We start from the raw sequence: 15,554 nt of genomic DNA on the forward strand, positions 1-15,554 counted from the left end.
ACAAAAAGGGACCCCCCAGCTTGGAAACCACCGTCCTCACACCCGTCCTGGCACGGGGCTTTCCCCACCCTCACCTTGGCAGCTGCCCCCGCAACACCGTCTCCCAGCCTCCGCAGTGTAGGCAGCACAACTGCCCACAACAGGGGCGTTGGATGGATGGAGCACATGGGAGGCGTGTGTGTGTGTGTGTGTGTGTGTGTGTGTGTGTGTGTATGTGTGTGTGGTTACAGCAATGCCCCCATCCCCTCAACTCTGCCCCAACCCAGAGACGACCCCAATTCTGAGTCCTCGGGCAGACAGACTGTCAGCAGGACTCAGTGCTCCCAGCCCCCTCCCGGCCAGCACCCCTCCCTGGGGACCCAGGCTGCAGGGAAGCCGGGAACGCCCCCCCTCCCCTGCTTCAGGATATCCTTTTGGCTCTGACCCCAGACTAGGCCTGAGTCAGACTCTGCCCTGCCCCATACCCCCCCTTCCAGCAACCCCCCAGGAACTTCCTACTCCACGCCTACTCAGTTGGGGCTAAAACTTGGGGGAATCTCTTCCCCTCTCCATCCCCGGTGAACAGAGCAGAGAGGCCCAGGAGGGGGTGGGAAGAGTGGGTCACCGAGCCCCTTAAGCACAAGGCCTTTGGGGTCAGGGAGGAGCTGATGCAGGCTGTGTGCGAGGGGCACCACTCTCCCCGCCGCCCCCCCAAAAAAATACACAACCAGAGATCTTGCCCAGAGCCCCACCCCACTCCACCTGGACCCCAAGAAGTCACAGAAACTCCCTGGGAAGGATAGTTTCCATGAGAACACAGGGTGGGAGAAGGTGACGAAAGTAAGAGGAGACACGAACTGGCATTTGTATAAGGCAGCGCGGGACCCAGGCTGGAGGGGACAGGGTCTGCACAGCCGGCCACGCACAGCCACATGTGGTCACAGACTCCCCAACACTCATCTGAGCAGATAGCCGTGACTCCTTCCCATAGACACAAGTCTGGGGGGTCCTGGGGGATCGGGGACATCAGAGACCACACACACTCAGCCTGACACAGCCCCCAAGACAGGCCCCCCCCCACCATTGTGGGTCTAGGAGGAGGGGGCATTTTCCTCCCCACAAGAACCAGGGTAAAGCCTACAGCGGCCATCTCCATGGTAACCAACAACAAACATCCCAGGAACCACAGTGGGACAGGAAGTGACAGTCACATGACAGGAAGACTTTTTTTTCCCCAGTGTGGGGAGGGTGATGAAGATGGTTAGCAGCCCCTGGGAAATCAGCTGTTCCCGAGGTGGGCCCCCCTTGGAGCTGGAGGGAAGAGGGGCGGCTGGGAGGTGGGCCGCCCCCTACCACCGCGTTCAAGGTTGGCTGCAGGGCTGACGACGGGCCCTCCCTCCACGCCTGCCGCTCAGGTCCCCTCCTCGGTCCCCCTCCCCTCCACTTCCTGCCGTGACTGGAGATCAGAGAACTCCCCACCGCAGCTTCCCCTTCTCGAGTCTCGATTCCTGGGCCGGAGGTTTCACTGTGGGGCAAGGGACAAAAGGAAGACGGGCTGGGAACCTGCAGCAGGACCCAGGGGACGGAGGCTCTGGGGGAGGGAGCCGCTCCGAGGTAGGTGTGTACACACAAGCACACAGCCAGTGGGTCGCGGTGACACGCAGCCGGGCGCAGTGACACATGGAGGCATCTCGGAGGGGAGGCGAGCAGAACCCTTCGCTTCAGCCCTTCGCTCCAGCCCCCTGCGCCCCACTCCGGCCCTGCGCCCCACTCGGGCCGGCAGGCACTGGCCTGAGCCTCTGGGTTCATCCCAGCCTTCTACTGGCCTCCAGACCGGAGAGGTCTCCGCTGTGCCCAGCCCCCACCCGCCTCTCCCCTGCCTTTTGTGCTGAAGGATCCCCTTCCCTGCTCCAAGGTGCCCGCCCAGAGAGGGCACCTTGGCCAGAGGTGGGGGGAATGGAAGCTCCCTCTGCCCCCCTCCCCTTCTCTGCAGATGTCCCAGACTATATTTAGCCCAAACCGGGAGGCCAGCCAGACCCAGACTCCCCACTGGCCCAGAGCTGAGCTCCCAGTTTTTATGCAATTAAAACATTAACAGAAAAGCACCCCCATCCCCGCGCGCCCCCAGCCCTGCCAGAGCAGCAGAGCTCAGAACACGTGAACAAGGGCAGCCCAGCTCTGCAGCCAGTGGGGCGTCCCTGGGCAGATAGCAATAAACTCACCCCCTTCCCCATCTCCCGGGCCCTGCCCCCGCCCACCGGAGAGGGACATCATCCCTGAGATCAGGCTGACACTTGGGGGGGGGGGGCAGGCTTTCCTCGTTCTGGGAAGGGAAAGGCAGAGCCAGTGGGCTGAGGGGGGGCTGCCTGGTTGCAGAAATTCCACCTGTCATTTTGCAGCCCCCTCCCAGCCAGCTCCAGTTACGGGGCTGGGGGTTGGCAACAGGTGCTGGCCAGGCTGGCAGCAGTCTAATCCCCCCCGCCCCCCTCCCGGGCCCACAGTGGTGCCTGGAGGTCCCCGCAGGGGCCCCGGCGGGCAGGATGCTGGGTGGAAGAAAGAGGCCTGGCTCCCACTGGCGGGTGTGGGGGCAGCCACGCGCCTTCGGTAAAACCTGCCCCCCCACTCTGGGGGGTGTGTTGGAGGGTCTGGGGAAGCCAAGGAACCCTTAGTGCCCCAGCGCCTATTTCATTTCCCTTCCCTGCCAGGCGGGCAGGCTAGAGTGTGGGAGGTCTGTCTGCCTGCCTCCTCCTCCTCCTCCTCCTCTCCAAATTCCAGGAAGGAGCTAGGGAGGCTCCAGTTGCGGAGAGAGAGGGAGAGCAGGCAGGCGGTCCCAGCTGGGGAAGGAGGGGGGGGGCGGGGACTGGAGCGGGAGGCGAGATCCAGACGGAGCAAGAGACACCCACACCCGAGCCAGACTGGGACAGACGCACCAACCCTGACACATTCTCACCCTCTGGGCCCGGTCCCCCGCACACCGCCCGCCCTGCGGGGACACCCAGACACCCTCAGCCAATTCTGCCAATCCCCAGGACACTCCCTGGACACACACGGAGCTCCAGGCCCTCACCTCCCACAAACCAACCGTGTGGGCTCCAGACAGCAGCCAGAGGGTGGAGAGGGGGACGGAGGGAGGAAAGACAGCAGGCGGCGGGGGCTGCGCAGCCAGAGCCCTGGGAGCTGGAGCAGGGTTGCCACACGCCTTTCCCAAAACCCAGTACGTCCGGACAACCCTGGTCATCTTGCCAGGGGCCCTGCCAGCTTCCCACACCCCCCACACCACCACCATCCGAAAGGGGGGTGGGGTGCTGGGCAAGTGGAGATAACCCTGTTTGTTCATCACGGGGATAGGGTTACCTTCCCCACATGGCCCTCACCCAGACCTCAGTGCTCACCAACAGACCCCACAGACACCCGGCCTAGGTCCTGCCCTGCCCATGCTGCCCAGAGGACAGGGAACTGGGCACTGAGGTTGGTGTTTGGGGGCAGGCCCCGCCCTCATGTCACACAGTTCTGAGGAGCACCCTAACCTAAGACCCTAGAGTCTGAGCAAGGAGTGGCTTGGGGGGGGGGGGGGAAGGTGCCAGAGGGCACAGCCAACTTCGAACCTCCTAATAAACTTGACCAAATGACTCAGGGGAAGGAAAGTGAATTAACAGGAGCGCGGGTCAATACCCCCCAAGCAGACCTGAAGGGCCACTCAGATTATGTCCTCTCCCCCACGCTAGACAGGGTGGCAGGAACCACGTCATGGCACATGTGGGTGACTGTGCCCAACGGGGAATGCATGGGGGTGATCAGGATGGTGCTGCCCACAGCTAGCTTCCTGCCAGGCTGCCACATGGTTGGCAGTAGGAGGGGGGGCCAGAGAGGTGTCCTATAGTGGCAGGGGCATCTAGGGTAAAACTGAAGGGCAGAGATTCAGGGGCTACGGGAGGAGGTGCCCAGGTTAAGCCATTCCGAGCCCAGAGTCTTCCCAGAACTGCCAATGCCTCGGGCCGCCCTCCCCCGTCTGGTGGGGAAACTCCTGCAGGGACACTGCATCGCGCTCATTCACACCCGCAAAATCCCGCAACATCCAACATCCTCAGCTCCCAGGGGCCCATGGAGTGTGACCTTAGTAACCGCTCTGTCTCAGGGCCCACAGGGTCCAGATTCCCAGGCAGAACTGATGTCCCGGCCCCTCCCAGTGCACCAACATCTTTCACAGCCACCAACTCCCTGACTCCGCAACCCCCCCCCCCACACACCCACCTTCTTCCTCCAGCTCCAAATACTCTCTCTTGTTCCCGCCCCCAGACTCACCTCCAACCCGCTCTCCACAGGGGAAGCCCCAAGGCTCCAAGCCATCCCTACTCCAACCTGGGGCTTCCCCCACCAGCCTCCCCATCAAGCACAAGGCCCTGGGGGAGTTTAAGGCTTGAGGCCATCTCCTAGTAAGACCTGGTGTTCTTACTGAACCGCTTCCCCAGACCAACCCTGCCCGATGACCCCTGCAGCCAGGGAAGGGGGCAAGAGACATGCCCCAATCCCCTGACCAGGACACTGGAGTAGGGGGCGGTGGTCGGAGGTAGAAGTGAGGGTCGGGGGGTATGCAGCAGGAGTGGGGGAGTGGGGCCGTGTCCTCAGGAACAAGTCCCTTGGAGAACATATACATACACACATGTGCACACAGCCCGCGGGCAGAAGGCAAGCTAGTTGCAGAAGAGGAAGCCCACGCCAGGTGGGTATCCTATCCAAGACAGAATGGATGGGAAAGGAATCTCCCAGGCTGGGAGGGGGGAGGGCTGTTTTTTTTGGTATGATTTCCATATGAGTTGGTGCCCATCCCCAGCCTAGCACTCTGGGGGCCCGACCCCCTTCCCACGGAGCAGCCTGACAACAGGGCAGTGCCCAGAGAGGGGGCACAGCCAAGCTGGTTTTCCAGTGCCCCCCTCCCACATACACATCTGGCTAGCAGCTTCCCCGCCTCGTGGGTGGCACCATGTCCCAGACACCCTCAGCAGAGCAAAGGCGGCCAGTCGATTCCATCCTCTTCTCACCCAAAAAGCCGCCACAACCCCATGGTAACACCAGATCCAGTCATCCCTGTCCCGGCGGCCCGGGTTCCCCCACCCCATTCTGACGGCTCCCCTCACTCCACCGGGCACGCCAGCTGAGCGGGCCCCGCCCCCCAAGCCGGCTGCCTCTGGTGGGGGTGGGCCCCCGGGCTGATTCTCCCCAAACCACAGAGCAGCTCAGATAACAGGAGGGAAAGAAGGAGGGGGCTCGTCCGCTGGGCATCCGATCTCTCCCCAAACAGGTTTGAAAGTCTTTTTTGTTTTGCTCGTTTCTGAAGAGAAAGGAGAGAGAGAGCCGGAGTTCCCAGCGGCGGTCCTGCCACGGCCCGGGCGCCGCGGACACGCACGGCAGACGGCTCCGGACGCCGCCCGGCTGCGCGCGAAGACACGGGCGCAGACAGACGCCCAGACGGGGCTCCCCCACCCCGGGCACGGCGGCAGCGGGGTGGGAAGCCCTGGAAACCCCGGGTTCCCGTCGGAACCCGCCCGGCTCCCGGTCCCCATCCGCAGCTCCAATCAGGAGCAGAGCCAGGGTCCCCGATGCCCGTGGGAGCCGGGGGCTCTCCAAAACCCCCGGGGGAGAGGTTACCTCGCAGCGGGGGGACGCGATCCGTCCGTGCGCCCACGGGCACGGCGTCTGCCCTGGCCCTGCGCCTTGGTCTAGCTCGGCGTCAGGGGCGCGGGATCCCGGGAGAGCAGCCGTCCGGGGGACCGAGCTCAGCAGCGCGGGCCGAAGGCAGCGGCCATGGCGAGTCACGTGCGGAGGCTGAAACTTTACCCGGAGCCCCAGACTTGGGGGGCGGAGGGTACGGGGCTGGGGGAGGCCCTCTCCCTCAGGCCCGCCCCGGCCCGCCCACTGGCCAATCACCAGCCAGAGGCGGGCCCACAGGATCACGCCCCACTCCCCTCGCCTTAATAGACCCGAGACTGGGCGAGTCTTAAAGGAGCCGCGCCTAGCCGAAGGCTGGACCGTGGGAATCTGTGAGAATCCCTCCCTCTGCCCCAAAAGGAGAGCTTCAGAGCGAGGAGCTGACGTTCTGCGGAAAGAGTGGGAAAAGGGATCGATGGAGAAAGGACTGCAGTGTGTGGTATCACATTCCCCTCCCCAGACACACACACACACACACACACACACACACTTAAACCTGGGAAGTGAATTCAGTGCCTCTGGCCCTAGCTGTCAAGCCCAGACTCCCCAAATTATAATCCCCCTCCCCCAGTGGGAGCTGAAAGCTGTGTGACCTTAAACAAGTCGTTTCCTTTCTCTGAACCTTAATTTTCTCATCTGGGAAAAAAAAAGGAGTGCAAGAGTAGATAGCCCTCACTCAAGTGCACTCCTCCCAGTTTCCCCCCCAAACCTCTCCAGCTCGAGTGGGTCGTCAGTCAGAGGAACTGCAACCGCTCAGCAGCTCCCCTCCCCCCCAAAAAAGAGAGCAGTGGTTCTTGGATCTTCCAAAGGCTAAGTCAGGGGCGGCAAGACCCCACCCCCCTACACCCTCCCACACACCCCTACACCCTCCCACCCCCATGTTAGAGAACTCAGCTTCTCCCTCCCGGCCCAGGCTGGGGAGCCACTAAAGCTCGCATTCTTGTTCTGACTCACTCTCCATCTGCAGGACCCCAGTCCCCAACACAGCCCCTGGCCCCCTCCCAGCCTGCTGCTCTTCTGGCAGTCAGAGGAGGGGGGAGCAGAAAGCGGAATCACTAGGGAACCCCCTTTCCCAGTCAGAGAAGTGGCCACGGGTGCCCCCACAGGACTTCCCACTGGAAGGGGAAGTGCCACCCTCCCAAGCCTCTAACCCGACAGGCAGAGCTCCCAACCCACCGGTCGGAGGGCCCCCCCGCTTTACAGAGGGAACCCCCAGGCCGGGATGGGACACGGGTTTGGGTCCACTGTCGCCCTGGCTGCACAGCCAGGTCTCGGCGGGAGGGATCTGATGGTCCCTCTCCAGCTTCAGCCCCCGCCTCCGGGAGGTAAGACAAGCCGGGTCCGTGGGACGCCCTGCCCTGCGGTCCTGCGCCGGGGAAAGGTGCCCGCACAGCGCCTGGCAGCGCCGCCCCGGCCCCGTCCCGCCCGCTGGGCCGGCGGTCTCCCGCTCCCGTCTGGATTTCCGTCCGCCGGTGCGAACCGCCCGCCCCGCCCCTCCCGCCCCGTCCCGTCCAGATCCATCCGCAAACATGCGCTCAGCCGGCAGGAATGCGCCAATGGCTCCCAGATGTGGACGCCAACGCTTAACCCCTTCTCCTCCACCCCCCCCCCAAAGGCCTTCAGCATGAGCCCAGCCAGCAGCAGGGGGCGCCACCTGGTGAGGGACCAGCCTGGGAGCGGGGGTAGGGGAGGTGGAGGGGGGATTCATTGTCAGCTCCCCCTAGCCTGCACAGGCTCCCCCTGGCCTAGATTCTACCAGTCTTCCTTCCAGCTGAGGCCAGGGGGGTGAGGATTACGGACACAAAAATGGAAGTGTGCATAAACACAGGCATACCCTTCGCATACACCTGCAAGCACATGGGGTCAGGTGCGCACACTGAGAGTCAGGTGTGCAAATGCAAACTCAGGACACCCACATACACGCTCAGAGCACACATGTGTATACCCCCACGTGCATGCCCAGGATACCCATGTATGCACATCCATGAGCACACAGACAGGCATGAGTGCCTTGGCCGGGTAGCTCAGCTGGTCGGAACGTCGTCTGATACGCCAAGGTTGCAGGCTTGATCCCGGGTCAGGGCACATATAAGAGTCAATCAATGAATGCATAGATAAGTGGAACAGCAAATCGATGTTTCTCTCTCCCTTTCTTTTTCTCTCTTACAAAAGAAAAACAAGACAGGCCCTAGCTGGTTTGGCTCGGTGGATAGAGCATCGGCCTCGGACTGAAGGGTCCCAGGTTCGATTCCAGTCAAGGGCACATGCCCAGGTTGTGGGCCCAATCCCCAGTGGGGGGCGTGCAGGAGGCAGCCGATCGATGATTCTCTCTCATCATTGATATTTCTATCTCTATCTCTCTCTCTCCTTCCTCTCTGAAATCAATTATATATATATATATATATATATATATATATATATATATATATATATATATAAAGAACTAGATTTAAAAAAAAGAAAAGAAAAACAAGACAGGCACTTGTGCACACACAAGGACATGAGGCAGAGGGTGGGGCACACGCCTGAACAGACAGAGCAGTAGACCCACGTGCCGGTGAGGGAAGAAATTCAGGCATCCACAACCTGCTCCCCACAGGGGTCAGACACACAAGCGCCTGAGACTGGCACCCAGGTGAACCGCACACAGCCTGCACGCCTTGGGTGTGCTCCCGCCCTGGCCTGCCTGTCCAATACCTAGCCTTCCCCAGGCTCGACTCCCGGAGGCAGGAGAGGTCCCAGGTGGGCGGGGGGCCAGGAGTCCAATCTGCAGCAGCAGCTGCACTCCAGCTGTGCTGGGGCCACAACGGGACTCCTACCCACCCCCACCCCCATCCTCTAAGGTCCTTAAGGCTGGAGGGAGAAGAGTGTAGGAGGCAGCAGGAGTCTAGCAGAGGGGGGGGAGCCACGGGCCTGGGGATTGCTCACTTTTAGGAAAGACTCTCCTGGGGGCCTAGCTGCCCCTCCAGCACACAGGAAGAGGGCTCAGGGGGAACTCTGGGCTACTTGTTTTCCAAGACAGGGATCTTTCTCCAAACAAGAGGATACAGGCCAGTGACAGCCCCCAGCAGTCCAAGGAGATACAAAAGAGCTCCGACACACCCCACAAGGCCCTCACTTCTAGCAAAACAAGGCCTCCCTCACAGTCTCTGGGGAGCCCCTAGGCCCGTGGTCGGCAAACTCATTAGTCAACAGAGCCAAACATCAACAGTACAGCGATTGAAATTTCTTTTGCGAGCCGAAAACCAAAAACCGACTTCTGCGCATGGGCCACGAAGTTTCAATCGCACTGTACGTGCGCGCCCGCGCGTGGTATTTTGTGGAAGAGCCACACTCAAGGGGCCAAAGAGCCGCATGTGGCTCGCGAGCCGCCGTTTGCCGACCACGGTCCGGGAATCACACTGCTGGTCACGTGCACAGAGGCTGGGCGGCACTGCAGGCCAAGACCACCTGGAGGCAGGTGCGATGGGAGATGTCTGCTGGGCCTGGGCCGGGCTTCAGTCCACTCCTCCCTCCCCAGCCTCCCAGCTCCTCCCCAAAGGAGCTCCTCCCACCAACACCCTCAAGGCCCCGCCCCCTCTGATTCTCACCGGGCAGGAGGGTACTCTGGGGCAGGGCTCCTGGTTCCATTGCACAGACGCGGAAGCTGAGGCTCAGAAAGGAAACCATCTTGCCCAAGGTCATACAGCTTGTCAATGGCAGAGCTAAGATTCAAACCCACAGTCACCTCCTTAGCTCACCCCCCTTCACGCCAAAGCAAACACACTTCCACGCAGATCCTGCCACCTCTTCCCCTCAGCAGAGCACATGGGAGAAACCCCATCCTTGGCTGGCTCTGCAGGTCTATGCGTGGGGCCAGGACATGCCAGAGAGAGATCAGAGAAGACACTGGGACTATGCATATGGCCCCCCCAGCCCCACCCCAAGCTTGGTGCCCACCTGCCCAGCAGGCACAGCCGGGTGACTCAGCTGCATCCGGGGGAGATGCCAGGGCAGTGACTCACCTACCGAGAAGAGGAGACGAGCTATGGCTGGCACCTTGCCAGCCCCGGGACAGAAGTGACTGAGTCACCGAGACTGTGATGCTCAGCAGGCACAGCCGGGGCACTGGGGACAGAGACAGGCTGTGTCCTTCATGGTTACATGCGCCCCCTGGCGAAGAACAGGAATCCTGGGGGGTGAGCTATGGCTGGACCTGCCCCTGCCCCTGCCCCCTCACCATGCCCACCCTCACCACACCAGGCCCTGCTCCAGTGCAGACAAGTTTTGTGAGACCCCTGGGCAGCCCTGCCCCCCTCCACAGCCTGCCCCCTGCCCATCACTCACCACCCACTCTCCCACCAGCCCTACCGCCTCCTGCCACCCAAGTTGTACCCAGGCTAAGAGTCTCCTTTAACATGTCCTGGCAGCACCTCCTGCCCCCACAGCCCCTCTTACCCCACCCCCACCCCCACATACAACACGCACTCATACACACTTCTGCCAGCCCTGCTCCAGCCAGCAGCTGCTGAAGCTGTTGAGCAGGAGGGGAATTGGGAGGGTGGGGTGCAGGGATTGAGTTACCAGAGGCTGATGGGGTGGGCTGTCACCCAATCCCTTCCCCAGCTAGTCCTCCTCCCTGGGCACCGGCTCACTCACCCACCTGCTTCCCTCCCACCTCTGGCTGGCAGCCTACTGCCCTTTAAGCCCCTACACCCCCACTCCACCCGAGCTAGAAAAGAGATGTTCAAGAGTATTTGTCATGCTAAGACCAGCCCAGGATATGAGAGAAAGAGAGAGAGAGAGACAGAGATGGGCAGAAAGAAAGAATAATTCTGTGCTCCGCGCTCTGGCTGCAACCACCAGGTGGAGGTGTGTATGTCTGTGTGATAAGCCAGGAGGGGACAGAGTAACTCCCCAAGTCCCAGGGGAGTAGGTGGGGCCCAAGGGGGTTGACAGGCTGAACAACCTCAATCCATTTGCACTATTGATTTCTCACACACTGCAGCAGGCCTGATGGGGGGGGGGGCATGATAAATCAGCCCCCCAGAGACAGAAACTGAGTGGAGAGGGGGCAGGGGCTACTTCACCACAATTTGTGGCCCAGTGAGATGGGCTGGGGGGCAGGGGGTGGGCGGCAGGGGAATAGGTTGAGTGGCAGGAGGCAGGGGTGGGGGAGTGGGTGTTGCATGAAGACCAGTCCCAGCATCTCCTTCCAGCTGGATCTGAAGCTGATTCGCAGAAAGAGGGGGGAGGGCGCCAAAGCACGCCGCGTTGGGCTACACAGGCAGGGCCCCCCGAAACAACTCCAGAGGGCGCCACTGATGTCACAGTCGACGGAATGGCACCTCCTGCAGCCATGCAACGTGGTGGCCCTGGAAGTGAGGCTGCGGCAGGAGGCTGAATGTGAGGGACCACCATTCTCCACTGTCCTTTCTCCCTGCAGCCCCTCAACCCCCTTCTCCCAGGCTCCAGGTGGGCTCGCTTGTGACCCGGGATTCCGAGCCTCCGATAAGCTCCCTGCTCTTCAGCCTGCTCCCCTCCTTTGTTGAGGGGATTGGCAAACAACCACCGTGACGCAGGCGTGGCGGGATCGGGGCTCACAGAGGGGGCTGGAGGGCCTGCAAACCCACATCCGAGAGCCTCGTCCCTGGTCTGTCCCCAACCCACCCCGCCACCGCCGGCAGCCCTGTGGCCCTCGCTGGGTCTCTAAATGGAGTCAGACAGGAAGCTCCTCCTCGAACTTGTCGCCAAGCCCCACAGCTCGCAGCCTGGGAGCCTGTTGGCACCTGCCCAGCACCTCCATTCACACCAGTGGCCACAGGCCACCTCAACAAACCCCAACCTTGACCTCCTTCCAACCTGGATCCAGACTCTCTCCACATGGCGGAGACCTATAAACAAACCCAGCTGGGGTTTACCAGAGACCCCGCGCAAACCCGCGGAAAGGGAGGCAGGCCAGGCGCCTGGCCTAGGCCCTCCTGGCTGCAGGAAGGCACGGACAGGTGTGGTGAGCGGCCATGTGAGGCGCCTGGGCAGCCCATGACCAGTTGAGTGTCCTGGGGCAAGTCACGTCCCCTCTCTGTGCCTCAGTTTCCCCCTCTGTAAGGGGAGATAGGGCCTCTAAAGCCCCTCTGGCTCTAAGTCCAGTCCTAGTTGGACAGAGTCAACCCTGAGGGATCCCCAGGACTCCTCCGCCCGGCCCGGCCCGTTTGCCTGGGTGAGCACCCCTCCACCAGGTCCCGCCCCTGCCGAATGCGGCCCCTCTGGCCCTTCCTGAGGCCGCAGCCTGCCTCCTTACCCTCACCTTGGCCAGCCCCTCTCCCTGCCCCGTGCTTTTCTGCACGTCCCTCCTGCCAGGGGACAGACCAACTAAAAATAGTCCCGCAGCCTTTCTCGCCCACAGCTGCCCAAAGAGCAGGAAGCGAGGGGGGCAGGGCGCCCATGTCCTGCTCTCCCCCCCCAAACTCCCAGCTCGGAACCACGGCCAGTACTCCAGCCTGGGACGAGTGCCAATTTGGCCATCTCGGGGGCATCCCACACCCCTTCCCTAGGGGGAGGCCTGCCCATAAGTGCCTACAATCACTGAGCCGTCCCAGCCCCGGGAGAGGAAGAGAGAGGAGGCGAGCGGTCTACGGGGAAACCTTCCCAATTCCTGACAAATCAGTGCCAGCCACATTGTGGGCACCGAGAGGGCAGGGTCTGGCTGCAGGGACTGGTCTTTTGAGGGCAGAGGGAATTGGTGTGGGGAAGTGTGTACCGGCTCCCTTCATCCGGGCCCAGCTGGAGGGAAGCCGAAATCGTGCCCCAGCCTCAATTATGCTAATCCCAACGTGTGTGGGTGCAGATGTAGGGGTTTCAGCAGCCACCCCCAGATGCCATGGGGAGAAGCTGAAGAGGACAGCAGAAGAGCTGGGGTACCCACATGTCAAGACGGAAGCCTGGAGGCTGGGACAGGCCCGCGCTGCACAGGCTGGGCATGTGCTGCCCCCAATAAGTCAGAGGTGGGGGGGGGGCTGCAGGGCCCCCAGCCCTCTCCCACCTGGGATTCCCGGCCCCTCCCAGCCCGGGGAGAAGGCCCGCCCCACACAGAGGAAGGAAACCAGCTTAGCGACTCTCTGGTGGCCGGCAGGGCAGCCCTGCACCGGGAGGCAGGCGGGAAACCCAGGAGGCCTGGCGCCCAGCCCAGAGGGAGGGAGAGAAATACCTGGGAGAGCAGGAAGCAGCCCAGAGCGAGGCAGACTCAGGATGGCCCAGCAGCCCCCAGATGTGACCCACCAGGAGGAAATGGCCCAAGGGGCTAGGTGGGAAAGGGAACACATCTCTGAATAAGGAGGGAGAAGAGGGTGAGGCCTGGGGATGGACCGAGCTGGCTCTCACCTGCTGTCCTCCCTGCCCTGGCCGTGTCAGGGATGCTGGCATGAAGGCCACCACATCTCAAAGAGGTGTATTTCCTCCTCCCCTCGTCTGCAGCCCCCGGCCCCTTCATTCCAGCGCTTCCTCGGGCATACCTTCCCTGGAGCCACGCCAAGCCAGCAGTCAGCAGGGCTCCGCGTGGTGCCTGGGAGGCCCGGGCAGTGCCAGGGGCAGCCCTCATACCATCCTCCCCCTGGCTGCCCTCCCGCCTGCTCTCAGCCGCCACACATATCTCAGCTGTCCAACCCGATTAGGTCTCTTGCCCAGTGAGCCGGGCAAGGAGGCCACCGGGCAGGGGAGAGACAGGGACAAGGACGCTGAGCAGGAATGGCAGAAGGACGGTGGAGACAGGGCTCAGGGGAAGGTGTGCAGCCCAGAGGAGGAAAAGCCTGGATGGGTGGAGGATGCGTCCCCTCTGACCACGGGCTCTCTGGCGACAGCTACCACCTGTCCTGGGGGGATTCCGAAGCCCCTGGGGCAACAGCCCTGCCAGGTTCCTCCATCCCCCCGCCCCCCATGGGCAAGGATGGGGAAGGACACTGAAGGCAGAGACTGACCTAGATTTAGGAAGAGCATCCCATCCCGGTACCCTCCCCCCGCCATAGCTACCATTTGCACGGAGCTTCAGGATAAATTGTCTTATGGGGTCTTTACAGCCTTATCCTGTCAAGCCAATTTTACTGACAGGCAATTTTACAAACGCAGAGACTGTACACATGTGCATCGTGAAACGACCTGGCCGAGTCTCAGATGCAGGCCTCTGAGTCTCAGTTCACGGCTCACACTCAGCATCTCTACTTTTTCTGAGCCAAGAGCAGAGCGACGTCTGTATCCACCCTTTCCTCCAAGACCAATCCTTGGGGAACCCAGGGAGTTGCAGAGGACTACAGAGCACCCCCCACACACACCTGGACGCCATGCCACCCACCCCCACCACGCAGTGGGGTTTCCCCCAAAGTGTGACCAGTCTCTTGCGTCACTTCCCTGCCCAGTCTCCCTACCATGCCCAGAGGCGATGTGCATACTCACACACGGTTACTCAGACAACTCAGACACCCCTCCTGCAAACCCACCAAACCAGAATGAGATGCCCTAGATCTGCAGAGCGCAGAGCCCAGGCTGGAGGGGAAAAGAAGCCACTGTGACCAGTAGGTGCCATGCAGCCCTCTCCCCAGAGCCTGCAGGAGGGGAGAAGCTTCGGGGGTAACACAGGAGCTGAGGCTCTGAGAGCCAGGAGCCCAGGGAGCTGGCAAGGCTGGGCGTCCTCCCTGGTCTGGTCCACACCCCCTTCCCCGGCCATCTGGGCTGAGCCTGCTCTGGCCGGCGCCATCCTCTGGGACCTCTCCCCTTCAATGCACGCAGCCACCTCCAGCCAAAGCTTATAGGTCTTACAACCGAACGCATGGTCTACACACACACACACACACACACACACACACACACACACACGCACGAGGGTGGGGGATCTTTGCAATGGGTGTTGGCAGGCATGGGGCCCTAAGCTGAAAGAACTTTCCCTGGAGGAGAGGTCATCAAACTCCCCCTAACCTCCAGCACCGCCCCTGGCCACCCCAGTGTGAGGTGTGCCCCAAAGGAGACGTTACTTCTCCTTCAAGGTGAGTAGGGAGTGGGGGGCAAAGTCCTGAGCTCTGGAGGCTGGGAGGCGAAGAGGAAGCAAGATAGAAATCCCCGGGCAGGCTCCGTCCCGCTCCTGCTCCCTGATCCCTGGGCTCTCTGGCACCCCAGCACCGCTGTGGAGGTGAGGTGGGGGAAGGGGTGTTGGGCAATACTGCAACGGAGGGTGCAAGGGCGTGGGGCCTGGGCAGTCCTTCCCCCCACTTTCTATTCTGAGCCGGAGAAGGGGACTGCCTCGAGGAAGTGCAGGGAGGGCGGCTGGAGGGATGGGAGGGGGGTGCTCTGAACGTTCCGACACCCCACGGTTCGCAGGCTCCCACCTCCCAGGACGACAGTGAGCAGTGGGGGAGGAGGGATGGGGAAAGCCTGCACCGGCGAGAAGGAAGCCGCCAGATCAGAAGAGGAGAGGCCCGGCGGAAGGCGACCGAGGGGGAGTGGGGAGGGGGTGCGCGTGGTCCTACCTGCTCAGGTGTGTGCTGGCAGGGGGGCAATGGGGTTCCCAGGAGAACCGGGGAAGCCCTCTCAGCTCGATTCAGGATTCCCCTTGCTTCTGGGTTAGACTGCTGCAAGAGGCACGGGTTTCCGTTGGGTCCTAAAGCCCACTCTGCAAGCATTGGCAAGCCCGCCCTTCCGCCAGCAGCCCAGACTGGGTCAGCGGGTGCAAGGCAGCGCCGAGGACCGATGGGGGAGGAACGCACGGGGAGAAAGACAGGGGTCTGAGTCATGGGCCGGGGACAGGAACAGTCCCGTCTCACATACACAGTCCATGGGTGACTTCCGCTGAGGACGAGGCTGGAGAAATTAGGCATGTCTTCCTGCCCCCCGCCCCCCCCCGAGGA

General features: G+C 62.1%; 1 protein-coding gene across 3 annotated transcripts in view; it reads right to left on the bottom strand.

Moving 5' to 3' along the window:
* Window positions 1-15,328, bottom strand: part of RARA (retinoic acid receptor alpha) — a 44,055-nt gene extending 28,727 nt beyond the window's left edge. Inside the window, exon 1 of one of the 3 annotated variants that reach the window (XM_079797969.1) lies at window positions 15,177-15,328. The gene's annotated coding sequence lies outside the window, so the exon portion shown is untranslated. Of the gene's footprint in view, window positions 1-5,625; window positions 5,954-9,275; window positions 9,414-15,176 lie in introns of those variants that run through there. The other 2 variants (XM_079797970.1, XM_079797968.1) reach the window with 2 other exon arrangements.
* Window positions 15,329-15,554: the final 226 nt, after the last annotated feature.

This window comes from Cnephaeus nilssonii (assembly GCF_951640355.1).
Source record: "Cnephaeus nilssonii genome assembly, chromosome: 19".
In the NCBI taxonomy this organism is placed as follows: domain Eukaryota; kingdom Metazoa; phylum Chordata; class Mammalia; order Chiroptera; family Vespertilionidae; genus Cnephaeus; species Cnephaeus nilssonii.